A 9213-nucleotide genomic window follows, 5' to 3' on the forward strand; every position below is an offset into this window, starting at 1 on the left:
TAGTTAAATAATTAGTGTGTTAATTCTTGATATAATAATGTTCACGGTGTTGATGAGGAGTATGTGTGTGTACTCACTTATTTGTGCTTGGGGGGGGTTGAGCTTTGGCTCTTTGGTCCCGCCTCTCAGCCGTCAATCAACCACGTGTATGTGTGTGTGTGTGTGGGAGGACCGGCTTGGTGGGTGAACTGGAGGCGAGATGTTACTGTGGGAGATGTTACCTGGGAGACATACATGTGGGAGGACTGGAATATATTACAATAATGTTATACTCTGACGCTTCAAAAATTTGGGATCGTTCCAAATCCAATCCCCTATTTCCTGATTTTTGGGGGTTTACTATTTAATACTTATTTTGTGTTTTAATCTGTAGGAGCAGGGATAAGGATTCGAACCTATGCGGAGGGTGTTCTCACGCACAAACCCCTTCCCCCCCACAGAGTCTAGTCTAGCGACTAGACTCTGGCTCTGTCATCTATGTCCAGGGGGGGAAGGGGAGGAGGGGGAAGTGTGTGAAAATCCTGTTCCGACTTCAGTAGAAGCCTCAGGAAATCCTTGTATGTTCAGAACTCCAGGTTGCAATCCTTATTACCATGGCGTGGTCTAGTCGCTAGAAGCGTGTACGTTGGGAACACCCACCGCATAGATTCGAACCCTCATCGGATTTTCTCACTGATGCAATCACGTTAGTGTGACTACTCTCTGACCATTTTTTTTTGTCTTATAGCAAGTGATAAAATACATGTGTGTATATATATATATATTGTATATATATTGTCTAAATATGCATAGTGCATCATGGTCGGGTTTAATCACGTCAAATGCTGACTTGTGTACAGGTTTTAATGTCACTATTTGACTAAGATGTTGTGGAGCTGACGACCTTTAATCCTTGCAACCCGTCCTCAGGCTAGGCTCGTTAGAGCGGCAGCCTCCCCCCCCCACACGCGCACACACATTCGGTTGAGAGGCGGGACCAAAGAGCCAGAGATCAACCCCCGCAAGCACAATTAGGTGAGTACAACTAGGTGAGTACACATTTATCAATTTTAAGAGTGTGTTAATAAAAATTCGTGTGTTCCCACAAGTTAATATAATTATATATTAAATTTCTATGTAAAGATAAACTCATAGGTTAGGTGTTTAGGTTCTGTCGGCGATTATTTGTATTTGAAGTACGTGGGTGAAGCATTTATAGAATTGTCGTTCGAACAGAAAACGTGAGCGAAGCACTTATTCCGGAAGTGTTCGGACGTCATCAGTTGTGAGTCGTGTGTAAACTGCTTTTCATTAATATACAGGAGGTTTGGCCGCTAGATTAACAAGCATTTGACCTTTGTTGACAGGGACGGACTGATTCTTGACAACCGTCAAGCTGAACCTGGAACGACCAGTCGCCGCTGCTTCGTTGTTTTGAATGACACCTGATCATGACTGAGAGTCACCGAACACTTATAGCGATGGACTCAGTGTCACACCGGCTTAGGACCAGTGAGGAGGTGAGCAACCGGTGCTCGTGGAGGCCCGTATTGACGACTGAAGGTAATAATATTCCAGCCTTTGACCCCCACGCGGGTCGTGCTAGTTGTGTGTGTGTTAATGGCGTCTGTCTGTCCTTTGGTTAAGGTACAGTGTGCGTGGAGGCAGTCAGGTGTCATTGGCTTACAATTTTAGTGTGAAAAAGAATCCAAAGAGAAAGGTTAATCGTGTTTAAGGATCAAATGACCAAAAAATGGAACGGGCAACGCAACTAGTTTATATGTAGTGTTATGTAAGGCTATAGAGCCCGGCTAGGGTGTGGAATATTACCATAGTTGGATCGGTATCAGTTGACCGATATATTGACCTATTAATAATAGTGTCTCCCACGCTAGGCAGGTCCAGCACGAGGGAAGGACCTACGTGATATGGTCGCTGGCCTGCCTGTAAATCCTTAACAATATTAGGTCCACTGTAGGATTGTTAAACTGTCATAAACGTGTGCTTGTCTCTGCCCAACGGTAGTTGACGAGTTCTAAGCTAACAGAGGTGAGATTACCCCCTAAAAATGGGTAGGACGGTAGTTTATGATGCCTCCAGAGACTTTAGTTAGGCGGCCCAGGAATTGAGGTTTAATGGTTGTTAATAATATTGGTAAGTGTTTTGTCTTGGACACGTGACGGCATTCCTTCCATTTCCCTCCCTCTGGCTCCCCCCCTCCCTCGTCAGTCGCGCTCAAGTGCCTCCCTCCCTCCCCCCCCCACTGGCAGTCGCTCTCAAGCGCCTCCCTCCCTATATCTATCAACGCCCCCCCCCCAACCAAAAGCAGAGTACGGGGGGGGGGGTCTTCCGGCAAGTATCCCATATTGGAATTTGGGAGATACTTCCCAGCATGTTACTCTTACTCTCGTAATACCACACTCCTTTGTGGTGTGGTGTGTGTGGCTCTTTTGTACCTCTTAAGACGTCAGGATTAGTAACTGTGCACTAGATTTATAGAGGTTGAGTATATTTGAATATATGTAGCTTGTATGTGGTGTGTGGGGTACAAGGATATTAACACAACATATTATAAGGATATTATATATATATATATATCCTATAAGGATATTAAAGTTAAGGATATTAACATAGGTGCTGCATGCTGACTGTTGGATTAGAGGTTGTTTTACTGATTAGCGCTGAGTGGTTGTTTTGAGTTTTTTTTTTCCCCAGCTATCGTAGGCGAGAGATGGGTAGATGCGCGATTGTCCTCAGACCCGAGGTGCGTGGTAACGAGTTTATCGTCCACGTGTAGATACATATGGCAGTTGAAGTTCAGTATGACGATGCTTTTCGCTTGTTTGCCCTTAAATGTGTTTTTTGTTCTTAAATCGGTGATTTGTTTACAATTATGCAAGTATTTTCGAGGCTTAATCTGAATTTGCCAGAGGGCTAGCATCTCCAGGTGCTTAAAAGGACAGGACGTATGCCAGTAGCCTTAAGGTGATTTCAACACGTGTTGTATTAAGAATACAGCAGTGGAAAATCTGCTTAAGTTTTACAGACATTGTCCTCTCACGTCCACTCGCTTCACTTTAAAATATTGCCCAACTACATAATCTGTATTTAGCTCTGATTTATTTTTTATAGAAATGTGGCCTGAACTGGCGTATGGGCTCGTCCACCCCCTCCTCCCTTTCCAGTCTGGGGTAAGGGCTGCTTCGTGGTGTCTCTCCAGGTCCGGTGTTCTTCGCGGCTTCCCTGAAATATAGATTTACGGAGTCATTGGAAAGGTAAACATTTTTGAATTATACAACAGCTGTACCCATCCTGCAGGGGACGAGGGGGGGAGGGATAGAGGACCCACCTGTATCCAACCTGCTGGCGGGTAGTAGAATAGGCCTGATACCTATTATTAATAGGTCCTAATAATTCCAATAAATTGGCTCTGGAACTGAACCCTAAAATTTTACGCAAAGCAATTTTTTGTTATATATAGCTAATTTTGCACACATCAACAGTGGGTTAAATGGGCCACAAACGTCTCTTAAGCTAAATAGTTTACCTGTGCTATCGGCCAATTACACATGACCTGATTGCTTATCCACCTGGCACTCGTGCAATAGGTGAGAGCGGGAAGCCTCCTAGTGTGCCAGTATTGCACTACCTACCGTGTCAAACTGAGGGTAATTGGCCACAAAATCTGGCAGGTAACTTTGAATTAAATACTTGCCTTTCTTGAAGATTTGTTACTTCTCTTTTTAGATTGCTTAGTGTCCTCACTGAGCGACGACAGGTGTGGGAAGTGTGGTGCCGTCTACATTTGGTTGGGTTGGCATCACCAGGCAATGTGAACTCAAAGGTAATGTGAACCTTTGTAAGTAACCTAGTAACCTTTGTTACTACACCCACATCTACAGCGTGGGAGTAGTGACGTACACGAATCTGGCCATTTTAATATATTAAAATATGAATATATATATAAACTGTCACAAAAGTCTTGTTGAAAATATTTGTATAAATCATTGTTCTCTGGCTGCTGATAGCCAATCCAATGTTAAAGTAAACTTCTTTTTGAAGGTAGAGTGCTCTCAAGAAGTATATTTGTTGCAGAGTCTGTAACCTGCACCATGCAACCCTCTGCAACAGAGGACTACAGTGCACGCGATGGTACCATGGCAGCTCCCATGATACTCGGGACACTCGACTACTTGACCAAAGGCTGGTATCCTTGAATATTATAAATAGCTACCCACTTAGGGTGGGTTTATAAGTCTGTTCAAGCAAGTGGATTTTGGAAGTCTTGATTTTTTATGGTCCCCCTTTCCCCTTGTGTGTGTCTGTTACCCCTTTAGTGGGGGTTTATTCCCCCTCCATCCCCCTCCGTTCAGTGTTCCTAGGGCCCTACAAAGACTGTAATAATAGGCGCAGGTGGGCAATGTAGGTCTAATTTCAAACTATTTTATGTATAGTGTTAAATACATAAGTTATGTATGGGTGTATACACGCTCGTGTAGTATTATGGACTTACAAGCAACAGTAGAATAACAGAATTTGGACGATTTATAGAAAGGTAATGGCAAGCAATTTTATTTAAGCACCTCCCCCCCCTCCCCCCCTCCTCCATCAGTCGTAGGTCTAAAGCAGCTAACCCATCTGGTCCGGCTTGTCCAGGGTTGTTGCGTGTCCCTTTCGTACCATCCGGGCCATTTTGGTAGCTTTTGTGTTCGTATTTTTAAAGTGTAGAGGTTCCAAGCACATCTGCTTTTCTTAACCCCTTTTCTCTTATTTGCAGGGGACGGCGAGCATTGTAGCAGTTACAGCCCCGCTCCTGTGCCAGGGAAGTCCACTACGGGCTCACCATAGCCCGTGCTACTTTGGAACTTTTGTTCTAAGTAGCTGAATCTAAAACAACGAGCATTGTAGGGGATTGAAACGAGAGCAGCAGCCGCCGCGGACGGACTTACACCTCTACTCCAGCCAAGATACTTTACCATAGGTCAGTTCCACTCTTTTTTTCTCTATCATCATTACCTAGCCTCAGAACTTTACATCTTTCAGCATTAAACTGCATCTGCCAATCCTTTGACCATTTCAAAACCCTATCTAGATCAATTTGAAGTGATAGTGAGTCCTCCTCCGAATTAATTTCCCTACCGATTTTCGTATCATCGGCAAATTTGCAAATGTTGCTACTCAAACCTGAATCTAAATCATTTATATATATTATAAACAACAGAGGTCCCAGGACAGAGCCTTGAGGCACTTCACTTACATTTTCCCACTCTGAGTTGACTCCATTTATACTGTCTGTTTCCTTTGAACATAAGGTCCTCCTTATGAACATTGCCCGGTGGAGTACCAGTGAGCCCGAGGTCTCCCATAATGCATACATCGCCACTTCGACCCGTGGAGGGAGGGGGGGGGGGGGGGACTGCGTCCCTAACGATTCAGTTAGGACTATCCCTAATTTGTAAATATCCTGAGTTACTTTACAATTTGATATTTTACAGTTTTATAAAACTGTAATATCAATATAGCTATAGATTAAGTACTGATTGTAATTAAGCAGCAATGCAATGCTTAGCTTCAAACACGAAGACGGTTTGGTGAGGTCGTGGTTTTCTATTCAGTTTTTCAGGTAAACTCAAATATTCACTATATTTGACTAAGATTTTAATACTAAGTGAAAATAAGTACAATTCTTGACTGCTATGAATAGTACATAATTGCACTTATTTGTGCTGTTACATTTACCTCCCCATTTTTGGAGGACGGGCTGCATACACTAGTGTTGATGAAACTGAGGTACAGAACATAGGATGCAAAGACTTAAGCTTTTGTTTGGCTTCTGTGAGCAATGTTGTTGCTAGATAGCCTCCGACCGTCCCCCGCGGTCGCTTCTCTCTCGATAGAATTCTTGGCGACTGATACTTTTGATATCGTTCGCCTTATGCGTTTCTGTTCTCGTATTGGCGTCCTTGGTGATATTTAGCGCGCCTGATTATCCCGCACATTTGGTGGTGCTACATAACCTTCCCGGTTTGGTGATTCTTCTGATAATTACTTGCTAATAGCCTTGAGATGGCAGGGGATGGACTTCGCAGCATACGCACTATGCGCAGCAAACCAGTGCTGTAAGATGTGTTCAATGCTGTAAGATTAATGGAATAGGATGAGTAGTTTAACAATTTAATAAACCCGATTAATAAGACAAAATTTTGCAGGATAAAAGCTGAGGCCCCGTTAGTCTCGTAAGCAGCACTGACCGTCATGGGTGGCGGTGAATCAGCACAAGAAGCTGAACAAATCTACAAGGGCCGTGACGAGGATTCGAACCTGCGTCCGGGAGCATCCCAGACGCAGGTTGAGAAGAAGCTGCTGCTGCTCTACTGAACTGTTTAAATAAATGGCCAGGTAATATCTACGTTTTATGTTTTAGCGAATACTCTTTGAAACTTAAATTTTCCACAGCAAATTCTTACGTGTTTTGAATGGAACGTTTAAACATAATGCAACAGTTAATAATTTGAAAGTTTTAATTATTTGTGAAATGAGTTTTTAATTTTTGTAGTTTTAAACATATTTTAAAATTTTGTAAATTACAATTTAATTTTTAATCATGTCGGTTAGCAGAGATTAAATAGATCCTCAGTAGCACGTACAAGAAGCTAAACAAAATGAAGTTTCTCGATAGTTTCAAATGTGTATAACTGATGCCCACTATAGCAAGCCATAAATTATGCAATAAGACTTAAACCACGTTTGTTTTTAACTAAAAACCAAGCTTAAAAATAATCTTACCTTAAAATACAGATTTATTTTATTTCCAAGATTTTATAGTAAATAGAGTTGGTGTAATAGAGCCAGAGTTAATTTAGAACAAATTCTCATTTTTTTATTTTTTTCCGCAGCACCTGGAGACCTCTGCGTTGCTTGTAGCTGCTACTGCTAAGTCAACGAAACACGAACTACACTGACGTCTGCTTCACGTTTTCACCATGATCGAGCGTCGAGCATCGCCTGCGGACGGGTACACAAGCCCACGACGAGACACTCATCAACATCACAAAAATCCCCCAAAAGTTCTGCAGGGACCAAACCTTTCTGAATGATTTGGAGGGCAAACAACTCTTTAATGGACTGGCCTAATGCTGCCTGTTCTCTCCGCTGGCAGACGCGCGGCATTCAGACGAGTCTGCAATATCAGCACATTGATGCCCTGCAACACCTTACGAACTCGGGCCTGCACGTGTTAACGTCCGTAGAAGACCATCATATGGACACATGCTTCTCTGGACATGGAAGACCTGCCTGTTGACCATGATACCTATATCATGTTCTCTTCTCGCCTGCTATCCCCATTTCAAGCCACGTAGAGTTCACGGTCTCATCACGTGGTGGGACACGTGCCTCTTAAAGTGTCTGCAAACAGCCTCCAGTGAATCAGAGGTCATCTCCTTACAGGGGCAAACTGTAACCTATTTGAAATGTACATGAAATTCTTTCGTGTTTACTATCCTTTTTATGGTATCTTGGGTCATGAGGCTACCTATGTCAAATCATATACAATGCACTTTTTTTAACACTATCTTTTATGTTAATTAGATGGAATTCTTTGGGTGTACGCCCGTGTGTGGAGGGGGGGGGAGACCTAACATCCCCCCCCTCTCCAATGTTATTTTGGAGAGTTTGGTGAACGTCCCCCTCCCTTGGACGTATTCATTGATCAACCCGTTCTCGCAAATTTAATAAGTCAATATTGACTTATTAGTTGCGTGCATAGGTGACATACTAAACATAATAGTTTCCCTTGAAAAGCTTCATAGAAAACACCGACCTTACCTAACCTACTTAGTATGTTAAAATAAGCATCTTATAGCTTCGTAATTACAATTGTTACTTAACCTATTATAGGTATAGGTTAGGTAATAATTGTAATTACGAAGCAATAAGATGCTTATCTTGACATACTAAGTAGGTTAGGTAAGGTCGGTGTTTTCTATGAAGCTTTTCAAGGGAAACTATTATGTTTAGTATGTCACCTATGCACGCAACTAATAAGTCAATATTGACTTATTAAATTTGCGAGAACGGGTTGCATTGATACATTCCAACTGCCCTTTGTGGTCACTTGGCCTTGGATTCTTTGGTGAATCTAATGTCCAACCACTTGGGCTGGAAGTTAGAGCAACGGTCTTAGTTTCATGCAGGTTTGCGTTCAATCTCCGACCGTCCACTAAGTGGTGGGCACCATGCCTTGCCACCGTCCCATCCCAAATCCTCATCCTTTCCAAGTGCTGTATAGCCTTAATGGCTGAGCGCTCTCTCATGATTATCTGTGATGATCACAATACTTTGAACAATACTTTGGTGAATCTGATGCCTTTGTCATTCGCCTTTTGCAGTTTTGTTTTCGTATTGGCATCCTTGGTGATATTTGGCGCCATATGATGTAGCACCATTTGATGGTGTCAGGTCACCCTGGCCTGGTGCCGCCTTTTGTGTTCTGGTTTTGAACTAGAGTAGTGACCACCTTGACTATATAGTGGTGTCTCCAATTATTGTGTAGAAAGGGAATAAAATATCTTAAAAGCTTTGATTTTTTTTATTAATGTTCACGAAACAAGTGTCCTATTTTAAATCTTTAAAGTTCAATTGAACAAATCCTGAATGTTTCAAATTAATGCAAATTTTTAACATATGCAAAATTGGAAAAAATCCTGAAAATGTTCAATTGAACAAATCTTGATAATGTTCAATTGAACAACTCCTGAAAATGTTCAAAATGAATACAATTTTAATACAAAATTAAAAAAAAATACGAAAAATGTTCAATTGAACAAATCCCGAAAATATTCAATTGAACAAATCCTGAAAATGTTCAAAATTAATGTTTTTAATAGAAATGCAAAAGTGGAAAAAAATTATGAAAATGTTCAATTGAACAAATCCTGAAAATGTTCAATTGAACAAATCCACAAAATGTTCAATTGAACAAATTTTTATTTGAACCTTAAAAAATGTTAATTAAATGATTCAACTGATAGAACTGCTCAATTGAATTCAATTGAACAATGTTCAATTGATTGGACTGTAATAAATCAAATACAGATTTGTTGAAACGTTTTATTAAAGCTATTTCTTGCATTAAAAACAATATAAACTTGAAGAGTATCCGAATTGCAAGACGCCAACACCTGGGGAGGAAAAAAAGGGGCAAAATTAGCTATTATATAAGTTTATATATAT

The 9213-nt window shown here is 41.5% G+C and overlaps 2 long non-coding RNA genes across 6 annotated transcripts in view; one reads left to right on the forward strand and one right to left on the reverse strand.

Annotated features, from left to right (window-relative positions):
• LOC123758957 (uncharacterized) overlaps positions 1-7466 on the forward strand; it is a 229407-nt gene extending 221941 nt beyond the window's left edge. For 3 of the 5 annotated variants that reach the window (XR_011230086.1, XR_011230087.1, XR_011230088.1), the window contains 8 exons: positions 910-1014; positions 1347-1542; positions 3112-3254; positions 3727-3823; positions 4075-4182; positions 4757-4960; positions 6189-6378; positions 6876-7466. This is a non-coding gene — a long non-coding RNA (uncharacterized lncRNA). Of the gene's footprint in view, positions 1-909; positions 1015-1346; positions 1543-3111; positions 3255-3726; positions 3839-4074; positions 4183-4756; positions 4961-6188; positions 6379-6875 lie in introns of all 5 variants that reach the window. The other 2 variants (XR_011230090.1, XR_011230089.1) reach the window with 2 other exon arrangements.
• A 1088-nt stretch (positions 7467-8554) lies between these two features.
• The window catches only part of LOC123758699 (uncharacterized), a 279984-nt gene continuing 279325 nt past the window's right edge, over positions 8555-9213 (reverse strand). Inside the window, exon 6 of the long non-coding RNA XR_011230091.1 lies at positions 8555-9161. This is a non-coding gene — a long non-coding RNA (uncharacterized lncRNA). The remainder of the gene's footprint in view (positions 9162-9213) is intronic.

This window comes from Procambarus clarkii, chromosome 31 (assembly GCF_040958095.1).
Source record: "Procambarus clarkii isolate CNS0578487 chromosome 31, FALCON_Pclarkii_2.0, whole genome shotgun sequence".
NCBI classification, from domain to species: Eukaryota; Metazoa; Arthropoda; class Malacostraca; order Decapoda; family Cambaridae; genus Procambarus; species Procambarus clarkii.